This window comes from Mchenga conophoros, linkage group LG7 (assembly GCF_057382185.1).
Source record: "Mchenga conophoros isolate Kocher_MC1m ecotype Shallow Benthic linkage group LG7, M_conophoros_male_GT1.1, whole genome shotgun sequence".
NCBI classification, from domain to species: domain Eukaryota; kingdom Metazoa; phylum Chordata; class Actinopteri; order Cichliformes; family Cichlidae; genus Mchenga; species Mchenga conophoros.
Window position 1 is genome coordinate 19,370,320 of NC_140532.1, and position 21,293 is coordinate 19,391,612.

General features: G+C 39.4%; 1 protein-coding gene and 1 long non-coding RNA gene across 6 annotated transcripts in view; one reads left to right on the forward strand and one right to left on the reverse strand.

Annotated features, from left to right (window-relative positions):
* The window catches only part of pparab (peroxisome proliferator-activated receptor alpha b), an 87,098-nt gene extending 66,642 nt beyond the window's left edge, over positions 1 to 20,456 (reverse strand). For 3 of the 4 annotated variants that reach the window (XM_085282764.1, XM_085282761.1, XM_085282763.1), the window contains exon 1: positions 20,229 to 20,456. The gene's annotated coding sequence lies outside the window, so the exon portion shown is untranslated. Of the gene's footprint in view, positions 1 to 4,677; positions 4,793 to 20,228 lie in introns of those variants that run through there. The other variant, XM_085282762.1, reaches the window with a different exon arrangement.
* Positions 307 to 5,388, forward strand: LOC146570015 (uncharacterized). 2 transcript variants are annotated; one of them, XR_014893416.1, is made up of 3 exons: positions 307 to 635; positions 2,603 to 2,721; positions 4,695 to 5,388. It is a non-coding gene; the product is annotated as an uncharacterized LOC146570015 (long non-coding RNA). The 2 variants fall into 2 exon arrangements; XR_014893415.1 differs by lacking the exon at positions 307 to 635 and adding an exon at positions 675 to 1,010.
* Positions 20,457 to 21,293: the final 837 nt, after the last annotated feature.

The following is a 21,293-nucleotide window of genomic DNA, read 5'->3' on the forward strand; positions in this document are numbered from 1 at the left end:
GTCTTGTTTAAAATGGAGAACGAAAAAAAAAAGATAACATAATGGTCCACGCGTTTAGTTTGAACCAATTTCTTGCACAGATTTACATGAAGCATAAGTGAGCCTCGGAGGGAACTAGGAGAGGAGAGGAGAAAGGGGGGGGGGGGGGGTCCCTACTAAACAGCAGGGCTGTTTCCACCATCTTAGATTGCATTGATTATGCTTTGCTTCTCACACGCTAGAGCTCTTTCTCTCCCTGCCTGTCCCTCCCTCCCTCTTTCTGTCTGTTCTGCCACCTTCTCCACTCCGCGATCAGCATTTGGCTTTTTCCATTTGAGGCAGATTACTGTAACGCTATTGTACAACAACTTCCTGCCTCTTTTGGCTCTGGTTCTAAAAAACTGCAAAAGGCAGACCTCGTGGCTTTAACTTTTTCCCCCCTCGGCCTTGAACCAGGAGCTCTATAAGGGAAGAAAAGGAGGAAGGAGATATGTAAAGTGTATTTATTACTGAGGAGCTTTTTTTTTCTTCTCTCTTTTTTAAAAATAAATTTCATTTCTGCTTTATAAACTGCTGAGAATTAAAGAGGGGACTTCATTCCTAGCAAGAGACAATGAGAAAGAGAGAAAGAGGGAGACAGAGAGGAAAAACATAAGGTGGGGGTTAAACTTTTTCTTACGTTTTACTCTGTGAAAACTTCCTGTCGGCTTTGGAGAGCACAAATACATAAGCGGGGCTCGAGCTCACGGAGACTTGTTTAACATGGCTGCTACTGCTTCAGGCTGCACAGCTTGTGAGGGCTGCTTTCACTGCACGGCCACCACCCCGTTCCTCGCCGGCTCTCTCTTCCTCACAGCAGCACAGGCTGGATTGCACAAAAAAAACTCTTCTCCTCTCTCCGCGCACTCCTCTTTGCTAGACGGGTTTTTAGTAGAAACACATACGGCCAAAGACAATTAGAGAGAGAGGAGAAAAATGCCAATATTATTTAAACTAACAAAGTGCAGGAAAAGGCCGCTTTGCACTGCAAGGTATTTGTTCGCTTTCTTTCTTTTTTCTTCCTTTCCCTAAATGAGATACTAGCTCAGTTCAGTCATGCACTTTGGCAGGAGCTATAGAATCCTATTAGAAGGAGTTCAAGTTATACGTCACATCTCGCCATGCGTTTTAACCAATTGAGAAACTCATGACTTCATTATGGCTTCAATGTATAAAGATGTCTTGGGTATATGTTAAGATTTTTGGGGAATAGCTTGTAAAAAAAAAATAAATAAAAAAAGCATATGTTAGAACTCCAAGGAGTATTAGTCATTAGTTTTAGGGAAGCATGCTCTGTGAATTTATGCTTAGTGTGCATACTGTACTTTGCATGACATAAAGTTCATCTGAGGATACAGTTTTGGCTTTGGGACTGCTGCCAGCTCTTGCCGCTGTGTTGCGTGTCTACATTGCCGCTACATTGTGCCTCTGTTGCGTGTCGTAATTACCTGTCACATCTTAATTGTGGAGTCATGACTAGTCGGACTTTAGAAGCAAATGCAGACTATTTAAGGCCGACTGTATAAAATCGGTTTCCGTTTAAAAAAACAAAACGCACAAAGCAGTTCTTACTACTGGCAACATCTTGCTTTTTTTTTTTTTCAGATTAAATGATCAAAAACGACTAACATTAGATGAAGCACTAACAATAACACATGATGCAGCCGCACTTTAACTGACATCCGGGAGGGAGAAAAGGCAGGGAAAAGCCACAGCTTTCCTTCTGGAGTACTAGGCTGCTGCAGCTGTGTGATACAAAGTCAGTCGATCAGGCCAATTGATATTGCAATGAGAAACAAAATGGCAGACGGCGCCATGTTATAGCCTCTGCCTGACAATTATTTTACTCCTAATAATTTTAACGTATGATTATGCTTCTCTGTTTCATCGAGGTTTGATGCAATGAATCGAGTTGGGAACACAATTTTACGACAGAGAAAAAAACTGTTTTGAAGCGGTTAAAATATAAAAATAGCATAGCAATAGAAATGCAGCGCATACGTCTAACGCCGTTATAAATAAGACACATTTTTTTGTGGCTTAAACAAACTGTCTGCTGACGGGCACTGATTGCATTCAGAAGACGGCACATTAAAGTGTTTTAAAAGACGTCTGCAGGCATTTGTTAGGGTAAACATTGCATTATAGAATTTAAATGGTGGACTGGATGAACGTTCGTCCTACTGCTACATGAAACAATAAAACAATGAGCACAGCAAGAGCGATATGGAATTTCACTGGGCAGGGAATCCACAAAGACAAACAATATTTGCTCTTAGAAACATCGAGGAGGCATTAGCAGGTGGGAGTAGGGGTGTGTGTGTGTGTGTGTGTGTGTGTGTTGGGGGGTGGGGGTAAGGGATGGCTGTGTGCTTGGTCAGCAACCACTACAACGTCGACACTTAGATATGATATGCGGCACATAAAAACAAGGTTATTCTAATGGACTTATTGAAGGGGATAAAAGCTAACCACAAAGTATCCCTTCTGTATGAGGGGAGAGTATACTCTCCAGCAGAAGAGTCCATAAGGTGGTCGAGCTTAAACCCTGCACGTGTCTAAACAACTTCTCTATTACACCCAGGACCTTTGAGGGCACTCCCCATCGAGGAGGGAACAAAGGCCATGACCCCTGGGTCAAAAGCGTTACATGGGAGGCCAAGCGAGCTCATTGAATGCTCCACTGTTGTTTGCTTTAAGAAGGTAAAGATTACTAACACATTAACTAATGCTGATTAGGGGGTTATCCCTCATGGGACCGAGGTCCCGGGGGCAGCACATCACGTCGTATTAACACAGCCTGACCTTTGACCCCCACCAGTCACCTTAGGCAGCCGACTGTGACCGCCACTTTCTCCGTCTGTTTGACATTTATACGCATGCATGCACAGACAGGGAATGCAGGCTAACCTTGCAAGGTGCAGCACAGCTCAAACAGAATTATTTCTATGTGGAAAAATCTGAAGAAACGACTGAATGCTCACTGCACAGGATTTGCAATGTTAACACACCCCGGTCCAAAGAGTTTTTAACTTTACTTTAGCAGGCTGTGCTTCATCCGTGTACCCGTATTTCCAATAAGTACTCCTTCCTAAGTAAACATTGTCAATTCAAGTATGTTTTCAAGGCCTCTGACCTAAAAGACTGTTTTATGTTGAAGCTCATAAAATGGTTGCATGTGCAATGAAATGGTGGACAGAAGACATGCGCAGTAATGATGTTTCTAATACAAGAAAAAAAGAATCGTAATATTGGTGATTGCAACCAATAAGAAAAAAGCAGCTTGTTCAGGATCTGTTTCTGTGACTCCCTTCAACGTATACTTTGATATTAGTACAGAGGTGAAAGCATGCTGCACAGCTGAGCTTACCTAACACTGCATTTCCTGCAAAAGCGAGCCGATAATAAGTTATAATGAAACATAATTCAGCTATATCATTTTGGAAATGTCTGCTAACAATCAGCTCCTTTGGAGAATTTTATGGAATAAAGCACCTTGGGAATATCATTTTATCCGGATTAGGGATATTTTTCCAGCAATGAGTTCCCAAAAATATCAAGTTCAAGTTTTTCCACAAGTTATCTTCATATGCAAAACTCTTGACTGAGCACTTATTTGAAAACACATTATCCATCAATATTTGAAATGCACTGTGGCATATATAAAAGCATGTGTGCAAAATATTATAGAATATAAACAGAATGGACTTTTGTTTCCTTAAAATGCCGCCCGCTTATTACAGAAACCCAAAAAGACATAAATAAATAAATGATTAATTAATAGTTAAACTTAATAATTTTATCATAAATGTTGACTATTTTATATATTAGCTTCGTTAAAGGAACACACTGCCTAAAAACCAAAAAATGCCAGGGATACTAATTTAATTTTAGGAAATGTTTAATAATGCCTGAACTTTATGAATTTGGTGTAAATTATTGTCATGATTTATTCAGGGGAAAAAACAAACTTTTCCAGAAATGCATTTTTTGTTCACTGAGTAAAAATCCACATTAAAATGTTAATATGAACTGTGCAAAAATATGCTTTACAAAAGGCAGCTCATCCAGCCTTTTGTTATACAAATAATAAAGAACTGATATTCAGTCACGGCGCACACAAGTTGATTTATTTAACATGAACCTGTCACTAAATTCAAAAGTAAGAGAAAAACTGTTAGAAATCTGTTTTGGGTTTAAATAATACACTTCATTGTGTGTGTATAAATCATTTTTTTACACTAGTATTAGATTGTTAAACATGGTGCACTTAAACACTTCATTCCTAATAAATAGTTTTATATGAATAAAAATATTAATTTAATTTTAATGTATTTGATTTCTGTTTAATCAGCTTTACCTGATATGTTGTGCTGATATGAAAGCACAAAAACAGAGCAGTGATTCGCCCCCCCCTCCCTTCATCTGCCACATAGCTCAGCAGGCATTTGATCCGGTGCTTTCATGAGAACAATTCAAAAGCACCGCAATAAATATTGAATTTCAAAATATTTCTGAGACATATTGCGAAGAAACAGAATTTCTAGATATGCCACATGCACAAAGAAACGATTCGTCTTAGCAAAAAAAAAAGAGAAAAAAAAGAAGAAGAAGAAAAAACAGGAATAAAGACTTTTTCAAGAGCAGGAATGAACTCACCTTGCTGTTTCTCACAGGATTCTGAAAGGAGAGGAGGAAGAGAGAAACAGAGAGAAAAGAGCAAAGGAGAGCTTCTCCTGGGAACAAGCTGGAAATTATGGACCTATTCGATATCAGACCTCAGAGTGGACAACCTATCCTAAGAGGGACGCGCCCTAACTGTAACTAACAACTACTTCTGGCAGCCCTTCAACAACCAGACATATTGTCCTGGATCAGGGCCGTTTTCGAAAAGGCAGCAATGAGCAAGGGCAGCCTAGGCAAGAAATCAACATCGACCTTCAGCCTCATTAATATCAATTAATACTTTTTTTCTCTAATAAAAATACAGAATTTTAAACTATGATCCCAATGAGACGTTAATTATCAAATGTAGCATGTTAAGGTGATACATGCTATAAAAAAGAAGGATTTCCACACTAAAGTGGGGCAGCATTAAGGGGTCAACACAGCACTTTAAAAAAATTTTTTTTTTAAAAATATATAATGCGTGAGTTAATTATTTCACCTACTGTTTTAGTACTGATATATTAAAAGCTCAAAATCCAACACAAATGCAATGTTGCATTACTTTGTACTGTGTAGGTCTGAAGATCTGCATTTAAAGTGTGAATGCAACAAAACTGCCTTATGGTGGAAACGAGCACAAGCAGGGTTTGAATGAGTGTAACAATGTAATAAATATTCAATTAAAAAATATTTTTGACTGAGTATAATACCTGTGTCATTTTTGTCATTATAGCACAGATCACAATGTAGTAACCAATCATTTTTAGACATGCACCAAATGTTTATTATCTAGTTAAGCAGCAATGTAAAAATACTGATCTGTAGCACTAAATAATGTACTGAGACAAATTTCAATAATCAGTGACACATAAAGTAAATTCTCCTTTTCTGTCCACTTAACTATCAGGTCTCTGCATACTTCTACTCTTCCTTCCAGTTTTCTCATGCAGGTTATTAATTCCTATTTAAAACAACAACAACAAAAAAACCTTGGCCATTTTGTTTTGTTCTCCCTAATCACTACGCCAAGAGTGCACAGCCCTGGCATTTCAGGGGCCACGTCACAACGGCTGTTTCTGTGCCGCAGGGCTGCAAGGAGTCCAACACAGCAGAGTCATATGCACTCAGCGGTTCGCTGCCTCAACAAACACTTTGTGCGCACTGTTTTGTTGTCTTACACAGTCTGTCTAGCCTCCTTGCTCCACTGAGAACAGCAAAACATGTAACTAATAACATTTAACAACACGTGTGCTTTTCTTTTTCCTGGTTCCTTTTTCAACACGACATCACACACCTTTCAGCTTCCGAATCACTTTGCAGCACTTTCCTCCTTATGATTACTACAGTAAAGTAAGCTTAGTGACAAAAACAGAGTTACTCGAGCACAAAAAGTAAATATTTGAAATATTCTAGATATTTACCACTTTGATATCTGTTGTTTGGCAACCTTGAAAAAGGGGAAACAGCTGATATTGATGTCATGGATTAAAAAAAGAAGGACAAAAAAAAATCACTGATTAGAGAAATCACACTTGGGTTACTGATGAGTAAAACTGCATTGAATGGCTTTTATCTATGTGGGAGAAAAGCAGTGATTTATAGGACAGTTGCATAAACAGATGTTATACTCTGTGGGCTATTTATGCAAATTCAGTGATTGGTGCAAAATATTATTAATATTTATTTTTTACATAGAGCAAAGTAATATGTGTTTGAGACATAAATCACTGTTCTGGCAAACCAGACCACATGCCAGCAATAAAAGTAAATGTCCACTTACTACTGTGAAAAGTCATTTCAGTCTGCTCATTTGATTGCATGTACACATGTGTGTAAAACGTTTGTCTTCATAACTTTCCCTTAAATAGATTTTTCTTGTAATCCTGTGTGCTGACAACTAGTTGGTTTATTAGTTTCATGCAGAGGCTTGTATCAAAAGCACAGAGAGCATTTAAAGTATACACTACATTTATTTTGTCTATTTTGACTACAAGTGTCACGCATTGTGTGTTTTTTCAATTTCATGTCAAGCGTGTGATAAAAACAATGTTTATTTTTATTACTCTCGTTATCATCATTATAATCATTATGCCTCGTTATATAATACTTTTGTGGGAACAAGCAACTCTGTTCCTCGTGATTATGACCGCAGACACTTAGGAGGGTAAACACTTGCGCAAAATTATTTCAATGCTAGTCTGTGATTCAGGGACCCTCTGTGTAAAATCTGTGCTCTCTTTATGGTAAACTGTGCTGACACTGATGGGGTGTAACATGTTCTGGTCCACCCATCAGCATAATCATCATCAAGCTAAAGGTGTTGACAGCACGTATTCGATGGTGTGACAGCCTCTGACCTCTCACACCAACTTAGTAAGGCAGAGGGTCATGTGGAGGACATGGCTATGGAGGGAGAAGTCAATCTTATCCTTCCGTTCCGCCACAGGCCTGTGTGCAGCGACAGCAAGATGAGCTCGAGGGCTTTCCAAAATCCACACACGTTTGGCCGGGAGTAAGGCATCGGGGCCGTGTGTGTTTCAAAGGAAACGCTGAGGAAAGCGCTTTTTTGTGGCAGCACTCGTGCACTTGACACTGTGTATTTGCCTGCCTCTATGTCTTTGCTCCGTCCCCACCCTGACTCAATATCCCTCAGCACCAATATGTGTCATCTTTAGTAGCCAAAATGGCGTACAGCCCACTTGTCTCCCAAAGGTAGAGAACACTACCTTGTATCTCTTGATTTGGATCTCACGTGTGCAGACAATTTTTTGCCATTATCGCTACACATTACAAATACCTCGGGCTCTCCAGAGCAGCGTGGGACTGAGAGGTTAAAAGGCAGGAGGCACGGAGATGAGAGGCACTGAAAAGCCTCAGCTCTCGGACTGTCGTCAATTGAGCCTGTGCTTCTCTAATGGGGGGGGGGTTGATAACCTGGCACACAACCAACCACTAATGCCACTTAAATGTCAGAGACTGCAGAAAGGAAGGGAGACAGCAAAACTGGGAGCACATTCATATTTCAGCATGGCAGATGCTATAATACGTTCATGCCTCACAATGAGGACAAACAAAGACCCCAGAAGTTTGAAAAAAAAAAAAACAAATAAACAAAACAGAGAAGGCAGGCATGATAAAAGGGAAATGAAAAAGAGGAAAAGGGATTTTGTAGAAGTGATGGAGGCAGCTCCATCTAATGGTTGTCTCTATTCGACAAAGTTTGGAGTAGATCTGTCGCACTCTTTCTCTCTCTCTCTCCGCAGATGAAAACCTGACTGGGTGGGGGTCGGGGACAGGGTTGAGTCTGGTGTTGGGGGTGGGGTTGGATTGCTGGAGAGAGTGATCTTTTTTTCCAGCGGGGTGAAAGGCGGACGGTCATGTGTGCAGAGCTCATGACAAAAGGCCCTTTTATGTGCAGCGTATGCAGATAGAGGAGGCTCCTTTGTGCACAGATGGAGATCCCATGCCTGGGTCTGCCTGCGGCAGAGAGGGAAGGGAGGGCGGAGAGGAGAGAGGAGTGGTGGTGAAGGGAAGAGAGGGGAGGGAGGGGTGTCTCTGGCACTGAGTGCCATCACTATGTCTGGTGGGGGATGGGGCACAGAAAAGAAGGACCGAGCGGTCCCGGTACTGCCAGGTTCATACACAGCGAGGAGGGGCCACGAGCCTCGCTAAGAGGATACAGAGACTTGTAACTCAATAGTGGAATCGAAGAGAGTCCATCAAGTGAGTAACAAGTGGCCCAGGGTCAAGTATTACATACAAATAATCTCTGATTTTTGCTTCTATTTGCTGGCTATGGAAAACACGGTTTGTCACATATAGTGCCAGAGAGCTAATACAAGTACAGTACAGCATGCAAAACTTATCTGATACCAACTACGGATTACAGGCTTAGAAAAGCTTAACCTAGTTTTTTTTAATGCCAACTATCACATGTTCCTAACAGGTAAAATGTTCAAACATATCTACAGTTGCACTTTTGACCCAATAACGAGGGGTCAATCATTCACGTGAACCATCGAGCCCCAAATGAAACTGACTGCCAAGTTCAAGTTCTAGTTCTATCTCAAATAAATGCCTCTTCATCTGTCTCAATCTCTATTATCTCAATGTTGCTGCTTTGAACCCATCCTGACTGTTATCTATCAGTGTCTGGATAAGAGCATTAAATGTGTATCCTGGTGGCAGCTCTCCCCTGGGAGTCGAGGTGACTCCTACTGACATCTAGTCTGCTGAGAAGACATCATATCCTTTAAGTAACCTCCTTCCCTTGACCAGCACATCACAACACTCAAGTCAGACAGCTTCCTATCCTCCTGGAGGCCCACGGCTCTTTTCTCCAGTGGACAGATTATAAATAAACCTTATTTTCTTACTAAAATAGTTTTGGGGTCCAAATTAGAGCCAATCAGACCCAGTAGAACAAGGTATGCTTTCAGGTAGGCCTTCCTTGTGATTTACACATCATTCTGAGTCAAAGTTCTCTTACTTCCCATGTCTGGTTTCAAAATACTAACACAGCAACAGGCAAAATGCTGTTCACTGAACCAATGGGTGGCATCACAGTCCATTTTTATATACAGTCTATGCTTCTCCCCAGGAAAGACTTTGACAACCTGCCATACTGAAATCAGTGGACCAGGGAAAAAATCTGGAGTGAAAAGAAGCTGAATTATTATGATTAATGGGGAAACAAAGCAAACAAGACGTTGCTGATGCTGTTGTGCTGATCATTATGCCATTAAATTACAAACTGTACCCTTTTTACTGGTAATGATGACAAAAACTGGATGTGCAGTGTACACTTTTCTGGTTTATAAGAGGAGCATGCCAGAAAAAGTGTGAGAACCACTGGCTCAGGCTAATTAAAGTGATCAGGTGTTTTTGTCTGAGTCCTGTCTTAACTTTGGCCTAACTGCCCAGCCTGTCTGCCTGCACTCTGGATGCCAGAAGGCCAGGAATGAAAGCCTGGCACTTATCCCCCTCTCCTCTATCTGATCCCCTGTTGCTACCCTAGATGCCAACAAAGGTATTTCTGGCCCTAATCAACATGGAGTGGTAGAGAGATATGAATGCATGCCTGTTTTTTTCTTTTCTTTTACATAAAAGCAGAAAGGACTTAGGTAAACACTAGGAAACATTTTCTCAAGATAAAACTGCATTCCCAAGAGCTACTACAATACATTACGTTGGTTTATCAAGCTTTCTTCTCTATTCATACTTAAATTCATGAGTTGACGTTATGTCACTTATGTTTTTAAAATACGAGGAAAGTCATCCCTTTATTTCTGTCCTTTCTCCAACAATTTTATACAGTAGCACATACGTGGTACATTGTGGGAACAAAAAGATAATTTGGGATATGTTAACATCATCATGTGAAAGCATTGTACCTTGTGTTAACATACCAAGTTGCTAACTTATACCGTACCTTACTCTGTTTTGATGTAATGTCAAATGTGTATAGTTGTAACAGCCATAACGGTTCCTCTGTGTGATATTCTGGCCATTTTATCTCTGACACCCACAAGAAAGGCATAACTATCTGTTTGAAAGGGAAATGGGCAGCAGCAGATAAAACCAAGGGGATATAGGCATGATAGATTAAACAAACAGTGTGTTATTATAAGCTGAAATATGAAATGTGAGAGTTTCATAAACAGGAAAATACAATGTGTGCCCTCTTAGTGTATTTACTGCCCTCAGCACATGATCTGCTGGATCCATCGGATCGGAGGTTGTTGTTTTTTTTTTTTTTTTACAGAAAGGCAGATTAAAATGACTAATTTACTAAACTTCAGTGAAAGAAGAGGCAGGAAATCTGGGAAAATAATCAGAAATCCGGACTATGAAACAAAGACGAGGGTGATGAAGATGATGGTGAAGAGAAAAACTGTAGCGTGTTCAACACGTGGCTGTCTCAGCTGACCTGTTAAATCTTACAGACAATACAAATAACGATGATTTTCTTGCACTCGAAAGGATTGAAGGATTTTCAAGTGAGCTCACTCTCACAATAGTGGGGCGTCCAGGACAGGAGGGATACGCGGCCTGGACCCCGAACAGCACAATGCGCAAAAGCAAAATGGGGAGCATGAAATGAGGGCTCAAAAACCTCCACACCGCTTAGCTTTGAGTGCTTCGTCATAACAAAGCTGACCACCACTGCTCACCAGGATTGAGACAATACATTCAGCAGTGACAGCCAGTGCTATTGTGTAGGCCTGTGTTAAAATGAAATTAAAAAAAAAAGCAATCATGAAAAAACGGAACACAACTGTGAGCGAAGGCACAACCTTACAGTAGGATTGCAGGACCTCTGTTTTATTTTTGAGCGCCATCAGAGTGGATCAGTTAAAATAAATTCCTGATCAACATCCTACAGTGCCTGTAAAGTCTCTCAGCACATCCACAGTCTGAAGCAAGTTTTAGCTCCCCTCCCTAAAAGCTCACTGTCTTCTGACTAGCAAGCTTACTGAGACCGTCTCATCCTCGTGTCATGTGGAAGCTTCAGAAGCAAAATAGAAAACACTGTTTCTCTTTCTTGGTTGCAAATTGCAATCTCTCAAATTCATCTTTGCCCGTTCAGATCTGATCTGGAATACAACCAGCATGAATACCAACAGCAAGAAAGATTACAACGGGATCTCTTTTTAGAGAAGAATATGTATTTTACTCTTTTACTGGAAAGTGAGCAAATATACATGGAGTGCCCACTTGTTCACAAACCTTACAGTACATAAAACACAAAATTGTACTAGAGCCAGCCTTGGTTTTTTTGAACTGTCTTCCAGTCACTACAGAAGCAATGAAAAAAAAAGAAGAAGAAAATACAATCTCTCTCCTTTTATGACCAAACAATTTTTGTAATTTCAAAACTTACAAAAGAAAAAGGGGAAAAAAAGATCAACATTACTGCTTCTCTTTAACTGCAAATTTTAAAGCAAACAAGTGCAAAATTTAATTAAAACTAATAATTGAATGCCCGATTAATGACAGGCAATTCACCTCTAATATTTATACTACATGAATTTATTCTATCTACCTAACTACATGCTCATAGTACATATGTTTGAGGTAAATAGGTAAAAAAAAGTACATGAAAATCCAACATTTTAATATCACATTGTATGAGATGGAACTTCTACTTTTAAGAATAAAAGAAAATGCAAAATTTCCAAAACAAGAATTACAGATGACAAACATAAACATACATAAAGCAGTTCAAAAAGAGTTACAAAGATATGATCTTCATGAGTTATAAAGAAAGGGATCATGTGGAAATTCAGTCGATGTCTTTGTTTAGGAAATTGTATTCGTGCTTATTCGACAATTAACTGGAGGTATTGGTGTGCAGGCAAAGTTAAATATGAAAAACATAATGATATGACGTGGTGCATAAATTATATTAGAAATATGTTTGTTACTATTACTGCAGATTATATCAGTAAGGAAACTGCTTAAATATTGACTGACAACTTATGGCAAAGGGGTGGGATTAAATAAGTGTGTACTTCTTCCCTCTTCTTTTCGATATGTGAATCAGAACAGGTGAAGCAATATTGAAATGTATTAGCTTTATTTTGTATAGGATTTTTACATTATTGAAATAAATTAACAAACAGCAACAACCTTAAAATCATAAAGAAGGATCTTTAAATTAAAAATGGTTGAGCTCTCTTTGTCTGTTAACTCAGTCATAAGCGATACTTATTTTAGTGTCCTTGACTAAGGCTCTGGAGCTTGTCTTTGACAGCTCATTTTTTAATAAAATAAAGCAAAACAAAAATGTATAATATATAATATAACAAGAACATACAATCACACACACAACCTTCGCTTCATTAATTCAGTTTCCTAATACTAAAACCAAGCTGTAATACTTTACTTTCTAATTCAGTGCAAAAAGGGTCATAGCAAATTACAGGAGAGCAATTTAAAGCGATATTTGCTGTTACTGTGAATGCTGGCACGACACCATATGAGCCATCTGCAAAAATGCCCCGTTTCACAGTGCATTTAACATTTCCAACTTTCATGTCCGTGTCCCTTTAAGAGAAGGCTGAGTCTGCAGCTGTGAAAACTCTGCATTGTTGCTTCTCTTACTTCTACTTTCAAACTTCATTTTCAGCCCTTGCAAAGATTTTCGGAGCCACTCTCTGGACACTGGCAGGTACTTTCACCAGGAGCCAAACTTCCCAGCATGCCTTGTAGCAGGGCAGGCTTTGTTCCTAAAGTTAACTGTGAAGCTGCACTGCTTAACATGTGACACGACCCTGTTTCGTTCTTACTCAAGCGGGTTTACATAAGATGCATACTATACTGCCAGAAAAATGAAGTTTTCATTTTTTTAACTGCACCAATATTGAAAACTCGTGCAGAAACCCTTTACAGCTCTCGAAGCATGCGTGGCTATAATTTAAAAGCCAGGCTGCTGAGAAAAAAAAGTCATTCAAGTCATTGTGTTCACCTTGTGTATATTAAAAAAAAATACAACTGTTCCTGAGCTTCTGCTTCTTTCATCACCATCTCCGGATAAGCTCTGATGTGTAAACTGTTTTAAAAAGTATGTCAACATACGTGGAAGGTTTTTCTTAATGGCTCTAAAAGACAAAAAAAACCAAAAACATTATAATGTGTGTTTAACTCAAGCACTTATGAGCTATATCTAGTGAGCGTTGTGAACTCAATCACTGCGAGTAAAGCTGATCACAAAGGGGCAATCACTGACACCAAAACAATTAGGTTGCATGGGTCTAATCCCTTGCACAGCACTTAGGACACTTTTAAAAGCCACTAGGGCACACTGCAGAGTTCCCTTAACTTTTAGGGTTCAGTCTGGTCCATTTTTAAAGTCACTGGGGCACAGGCCTGATTGTTAAGACCAGGGAAAGTAATCCCTGGAGTCAGGCCACTAAACCTGCTCTGTCCTTGTAACCATAGCAGCAGACAGGTAGTGTCTGGGTCACAGGGCAAACATGGCCAGGCTTCAACCCCGGCTGATGCAACACGTTTACACATTCATTTATTTGGTTCTAAGACATTTAAAAAGTCACCTTTAATAAAAATGTACATGTCTGCTGTATGAAGTGGGTTTTGCTATCAAAGTATGACAAACTTTCAATCAGTAAAACTCATATCATTATTAGATTACATAACAAATTATATACTGTAAGTTCATAACTCTAAGTAGTTCCTCTGTGAAGAAAATATTTTAAGACTTTGCAGTGGACTTCAAGAACATTAGAAAACAGATGCTTCTATTCAACAAAATTATAAATCAGCAAATTGAAAATAACTTTCACATTGATAATTGGTGAATATAACTGTCATTAATGCAAAATTACAACTCTACATCTTTCACAAGATGATCTTTGTCACTACACCAAGTCTAATTATCTCTGTTTATTAATACAGTTCAATTCACTATTCCATTATGTTCATGTACAGCCTCATAAAAGTCATAAAATACCAAAAATATATATTTACAAAATTATCATATGAAAAAAGATCAAATAAAGCAAATATAAGAAAACACATAATGTCACATGAGGATGAGACAAACTGTCCAGTTGAATTTTGCCTCTTCATAAAAAAAAATGCCCAAATGATGGTCTTGCCCTTTTGAAAGGAACACATGATCTCCTGTGGCCTTTTCAGCTTTCCCTCTCTCTTTTCAGTTGCTATGAGACACTCGAGATGAAGCCAAGGCTTCCACAATTCATTACTGGAGGAATAAAAGCCAAAGCACTGGACAAAGCAGGGCAGACCAACTCAAACTAGCTCCCACTTAACACACACATCACACCTCTGAGTGCTCTGCTGACATACAAATGGCCAATTCAAGACTTCTGTCTCTCTTTTTTTTTAGTTTTATTTAAAAACAGGGATATGGATGAAGGAAAATGGCACAGGTACAATGTGAAAAGTTATCAGGTCAAACATTTCTTACATTAGAAACCAAATAAGACATTTTTCACATCAAGATTTGGGGGTTTTTTTTGTTTTAAAAAAGGTTTTCAGGCAATAATTTTTATACGTCCTAAATAGTGTAACACACCGCTTTTTATTGAGTTTGCGCCAAAGGTTGAACAGGCTACAATGCAGCATCACCTGTCTCTGGCTTCCCACCAGCTCTGACTCGCCAAATCATGAAACATCTCTTTTCTCTTCAACCAATCAGATCTGAATCTCTAGCTGTTCTCATGCAAAGAAAGGAAAAGGAAAGCCAATGAGAAATGTCCCTCCTCCTTCCCCTCATACACCACACACACACACACACACACACACACACGTACACAGACACACACACACACACACATACATAACAATCACCATCTGAGAAATGCCAACAGACGGGCAATCAGTCATTGTAATTAGGCTTGCTGCCATTCCCGGGCCTTCATAATTCAGGCTAGAGCTGGAGGACATAGGTAGTGAGATCCTAGCTGCCATAGCCTACCGCTGGTTCACCCAAGCCTCGAATCAGGCCACTCCCCTCTTCCATCTCTGCTCCCTACATTGGGGGGGAGGGGGGGGGGCAGCACAATTATAAGGGGTAGCTGGATTACTGCAAAATTACTCCGCTCACCCCAGTCCCACTCCCACTCCTTTTTCACTGCACTGCAGTTTTTTTTTTCTTTTTGCCAAACTGAATTAGAGCAGATACATTTGGCTAAGAAAATGTCTTTTAAAAGAGAAAAAGTACTAATCTAAACACATAAAAACACTATAAAACACAACTTTGTGACATTTAGCCCATACAACTTTGAAGACGCAAAGGTGTAAGGGGGACACTGGATTTACAGTACGGACACAGCAGACTGTTTTTCCTTGGAATTCAAAGCTAAACAGGAAACTATGGCAGTAATTTGCAGAGATTTATTTTATTTGCTTACAGGCTGTGGTTTACTCAGAAACTGGCTTTGCCTGTTCTATAGGACATGAAGTTTTTTTGGCAGTGAAGTGAAGAACTGCAAGTTCAGCCAAAATAGACAATAAAGCAGAATGGAGAAACATGCCAAATTGCTCGGGCAATTCAGTCCAGAGGCTCATTTTCCCTAAATGATTCATACTGGAAAGAAAAGCATTTCCCTGTCCTTAGATGAACTTAGTGTGCTTGCCGTTGGCTTTACAAGGAAGAGATGGGGGAGGGAGGCGGATGTGTTCACACTCGGTCCCACAAACACACGTGTGTGCACACACACATATGACTGCACAGCCATGACTACAGATTCTTTGCTCACTGGGGAATTAGGTAATACACATGTAAGTCTCAAACGCAGACGCATATAAACATATGCTACTTTAAAAACATATTTTTTACATAACCAAATCGAGTCCATCCTCATTTCTTTATATTTCGACTTTCTCACAATTTTAGAAACTGTCTTGTACAATAATTCTCCAGGCTTTCTGCAGGTCTTTCAAAGTTTTTCTTTGGACATTGACTGCTATTTCACTCACTTTCAGTCCAGTCTTTGCACCAGAGCATTTTCAGACAAATGTTTCATTTTTTGTCTGTTTGCTGAGCCACTGAATACTGACTTATGATTAATTCAAGGGCTGCACGATTTTGCATAAAATGAGAATCACGATTTTTTGGCTTAGAATTGAGATCACGATTCTCTCACGATTTTCTTTTCCAGTATAAATATTTATTGCACTTATTAACTGCACATCAACTTCGTAACAGTTGAGACTGAACATAAAAACAATAAATAAACATAAAAACAACAAATGTCTCACATTTTGTCGTTGCCACAAAATATCGTACTGCTTGAAATTCCGTCTCCACCGTTGCTCGACACTGCGTGTATAGAGCAGGTAGTGCAACAATAGAAAAACAGTTGCGGGACGGCACTGTGTAGCGTTTGTCTAGGGTGTTGATCATTTTCCTAAATCCCTCGTTTGCACAGTGTTGATGGGAGCCATATCTTTGGTCAGGTGATAAGTGATAGCCTCCGTAATTTCTTTGTGCCTGCGGGAGTTCGACGTGTATAGGGAAGCGCTGTATAAGGTTCCCGTTATTGATGTTTGGGTGGTTGACAGGGACGGATTTTCTCCTGTCACTTTCTCGTCATCCCTGACGTGCTCTCAGTTGTTTTTTCCCTGCTAATTTTAGCATCACACGGCACAGCTTCTGTATCACGTGGTATAAGGCTCCGCCCTTGTCATTTGTTGAGCAGGAAGAGTGAGCGCTTGTTTTCATGCAGATTACGTCCCGGATCAAAATGCGGTACAATCGTCGTCGTCTTGTTTTTTTTTTTTTTTTTTTTTTTTTAATCGTTGTCATTTGGAAATGAGATCGCACATAAGTATGAATCGAGATCGCGATTTTCTAACGATTAATCGTGCAGCCCTAAATTCAAGCATAAAAACGCACCCAACTAAAAGGATGAACCCGTATTGCATGAACACATAACAGACGCCAAAGACCCAGTTTTAAATTGCATCTTTAGATATTTTGTTATTGGCAACCTGTCAAAAGAAATAATATGTTTAATTTTAAAAATTAAACAGTGATTTAAACAATATTTAATTTGTTTGGTGTAATGTATTAGTTACGTCTGCAAACGGGCAGAAAATAGCATGTCTACATCAACAAGGTGAGTCCCAAAGAGCTATTAGCTGAACATCTCAGCATGGTGTGCAGCGTGTCCTTAAAAACAGTGAGGAAAGTGGAGGACAAAAGAACAAGTGGCAGGTCTAAAAAACTATGTAGAGCAGGTGAACAGTATGTGAAAGTCATGTAATAAAATAGAACAAAAAATCTGACAGCTGATCCCTCCACAAAAGGTAAACAGAGAGAAAAGGCAAACATAACTAAACCACAGACATGCATTTACAACAATGAATCCAAATCTGAAATTTTCAATACAAATTGTGCCTATATAGGTATGAAGGTCAGGAGAGAGGTACAACAATGAGTACCTACGGCAATCTGTAAAAAATGGTGGAGGCTGTATCATGGTTTGGGGCTGAATTTCAAACATCCTGTCCAAAAGTGATTAAATGATGTTGGTAAATTACTTAATTTTTCCCTATGACAATGTTGGCATTGCAGTACACACATACCTGAACAAAAAACCCCCACACCAATCAGTCATGGACTGGACTCCACAGAGCCAGGATCTCGACAATATTGACGTAGTGTGGGATCATCTTGACAGAGAATGGAACAAAAAGGCAGCCAACATCCAAAGAAGAGCTTTGGGTGTCCTTCAAGAAGCCTGCAGAACTATTCTCCTAGACTACTTAAAGAAATTCCAAGAAAGCTTCCTAAGAGAATTCAGACTATGTTAAAGAATAAATATGGTTATACGTTCAAACAGTGTTTTCTGCTTCCATCTATGTTTGCATGTTTCAATAAACTGCTGTACAGAACACAAAGAAATGAGGAAATGACTTCTGCATATTGTTGTATTTTATTCAGCTTGAACCATGACTGCACGACAAACAGCACTTTTTAGACTGTAGTAGCAGTAGAGTTTAGAAATGAGAGAAAACTAAAGGCAAGTTTTGTATCAGTCAGCAGTGTCCTGAGGCTGGTTTATTGGCCTGTCTGGCTCAGCTGGCTGACAGTGTTCACCTGTTCCTTCTTTCCACTGCAGGATGGCAGCTAATAGTCTGCTGCAGCACAACAGGGATTAGAACCTAAAACTCTTTCGTTAATATTTGCTTACTAGGCGTGACACTTTTCTGTGCTAATTAGCTACTTTTCAATAAAGAGAGTCAAAAAGACATGATGGGAGCATGCTGATAACTTGTTGTATATGCATCAAAATTAGACCATGCAGTAAGGAAACATCTAAGCATTGGGTTACATGAAAAATCCATTATGCTGCTCATAAGGATACTTATGAATCTGTTTTGTACATCATTAGTGTTATGCAGCAGATATTAAAAAAACAAACAATAATCAATAATGAACAGAACAGAATAGAAATATCTAATTGTTATGATTTAAAGTTATCACACTGTTTTTTACTTTGAGACTAAATCATGTCTGCAATGACATTTTTTGTGACCTTGGCTTTCCAAGTCAGGCTTAAAATTGATACTCAGAATGTAGAGTGCAGCAGCATTAAGGGACAAACATAAACATCTCGCCTGTGACATATTTGGACAGCGGTATGAAGGTTGAAAACGAGAATAAGCCGGCTGTGTTATTGCTGACTCGTGCAAAATTTGGGCAAATATGTAACAAAGTGGCTGTTAATAAGACAAATTCACTCAGGATCAGTCGAATGGCAGATTTAAAATAGTAACAAATCTATGAGCGACACAGTGGCAGAAAAATGGCGATGAGGTCTCTACACAAGGGTGTGACACAAAGCAGGAATTTATTTCAGCCCAGAGTCTTTCGAATTGTTGCTCCAGATGTTGCCATTCTGCAAATGTAAATAAAGGAAGAAAGCAGCACTTGCCATTTAAGATATAAACTATGTTAGTTTTCGTTAGTTTTCAGCTGTTTCTGTAAAAATCCAGCAGTCAGGCATTAGTGGCAAGTCCTTATTCAGACATTAGATTAATTCCACTGCTGGTGAATCACACAACTTTTGGTTTTTTTTTTAGCTTCATACAAAGGTCACAAGTAACATCTAACTAAACCTGATGTGAAACAAACCAAGATGAAGATAAAGCTACAATGACGAAGCCAAGACTCGTGTTTTTTTTAAACCTCGTGAGTCCTTGTGAACATACGTGACATACTTAGATTTCGAGTGACTGCGTTATGAACATAATTTCCTTAGGGATTATTACAGTATTCTGATATGCATGAATTTATTTACTGATTTATGACCAAGTAGTCTCCTTAAACTCCCGCAAATGATGTTTTATCCTGTATAAATCTCTGTCTCTTTTATATGAAATGCATTTTAGAATATTGTCCCTTGCCAGTACTGTATCCCTCTCCATATTGTCCAAAAATCACAAAACTATAACCCTACATATGGAGAATTATTATTATTATTAATATCATCATTGTTACACAGAAACCAGACAACTGTTGTGCTGCATGAACTTCACTTATCATCATCATCAGAGTTCAAGTAAAGCTTGTGTGTGTGTGTGTGTGTGTGTGTGTGGTTTTTTCTCCCTTCCCCATGGCAGTGAACCTGAAACCACATGACACCTAGCAACAATGGGCGCCTGTGTACAAATAGAGGAAATAATTTTTTTTTAAAGAACCACAACAGAAGTAAACTTTATACCACAGCAGCGTTCAAAGCCTAGTTTTAAATATGTGTCAAACTTGAAAACAGTTTAATGAATAAATAAATAAATAAATCCCACGTAACCCACAGCAAAAATAAAACACGCCACTAAATATAACACAAACCAGTTATCAGCGCTACACAGGAGTGCTGACACCATAAAAGCCACCTTAATCATGGCGCTAATATACAAGCCACGCTATAAATATTACAATATCACTTTTTTCGCCCTCCGTTTTAGCTCCTGTTGATATAAAAGGTGAAATCATTTCTGGGTCTATTTCCAATCGTGCTGCAGAACAAAGAAAAGTTTCGACTCACCACAACAACGCACCATGTGCTGCGACTGTCCACAGCGCAACAGGCGAGAGGAGGGGAACCGAGAAACAGCCTTTCTTTTAAGGTGTTTAGTCCAGCCTGCTGCAGCTGCTTGGTACTGCTTTTGCTTCTGAGGGAAACTTAAGAAATATCTATGTCACCGCTGCGCTTCGTTAAATACAGATAGCCCGGGGGGGGGGGGGGGAGAGAGAGAGAGAGAAAGAAGTGATGATCCGCCGGGTTATAATCTACGTGGTGGTCTGACGGCTTTGGTGAGGACAGGATTATACACATCCCAAAGAAAGCTTTTCATCTGTTTCATCCGCTGCTGCTGTCCCTAATATCCCCACAAGTCTGCATGCATGGCGATCCTGAATCAGTTTACTGTGCTGCTCAGCAAGTTATTACAGCTGGTTGTTTTATGGGAAGTCAAAAATATTTTTTTGCTTTTTTATTATTTTTGTTGTTGTTTTTTAATTGCTCTGTTGATATTTTAGGTGATGTATATGTAGCTGCAGTGCATTTCCTGCTGGAGCACTTGCATGCCTTGTTGCATGCAGTGAGCGACCTGCAATACCTGTAAAGTTTGTGTAAGCAGAAGTAGTATAGTTTTGGACTCTTATATTCAGACTGAGCAACTTTAGCTTATTTCTCTCTCTATATGTGCTCATTTTCACTGGGATTCACTACTATTTTACTTATTTAGATTCCAGTTAGAGCATTTTTACTCTTGCTTCTGTGCCCTTTGGCAGTTTGCTCCGAGATTTTGGGTGGAAGTTGTTTTTTCTGGGGGGTGGGAGGGGGGGGGGTCATGTTTTGCATTTTAGAGATTTCAGCACCAGGTTATCGTTTGTCATTAGTGGAGCACTTAGCATGCTTCTTGTAGCTTGCACTTGAGCAGTCAGTAACTCACTCTGCAGCCGTTTGAATGCTGATTTGAGCTATCACTCAGAATAGCTCGCTTTCACAGAATCTTAAGTTGCACCTGTTGCATGAATAGCTCTGAAATGCCAGACTTGACAGACGGTAAACACAGGCTGCTCTGCACTTTTCCATCCGGGGCGCTCA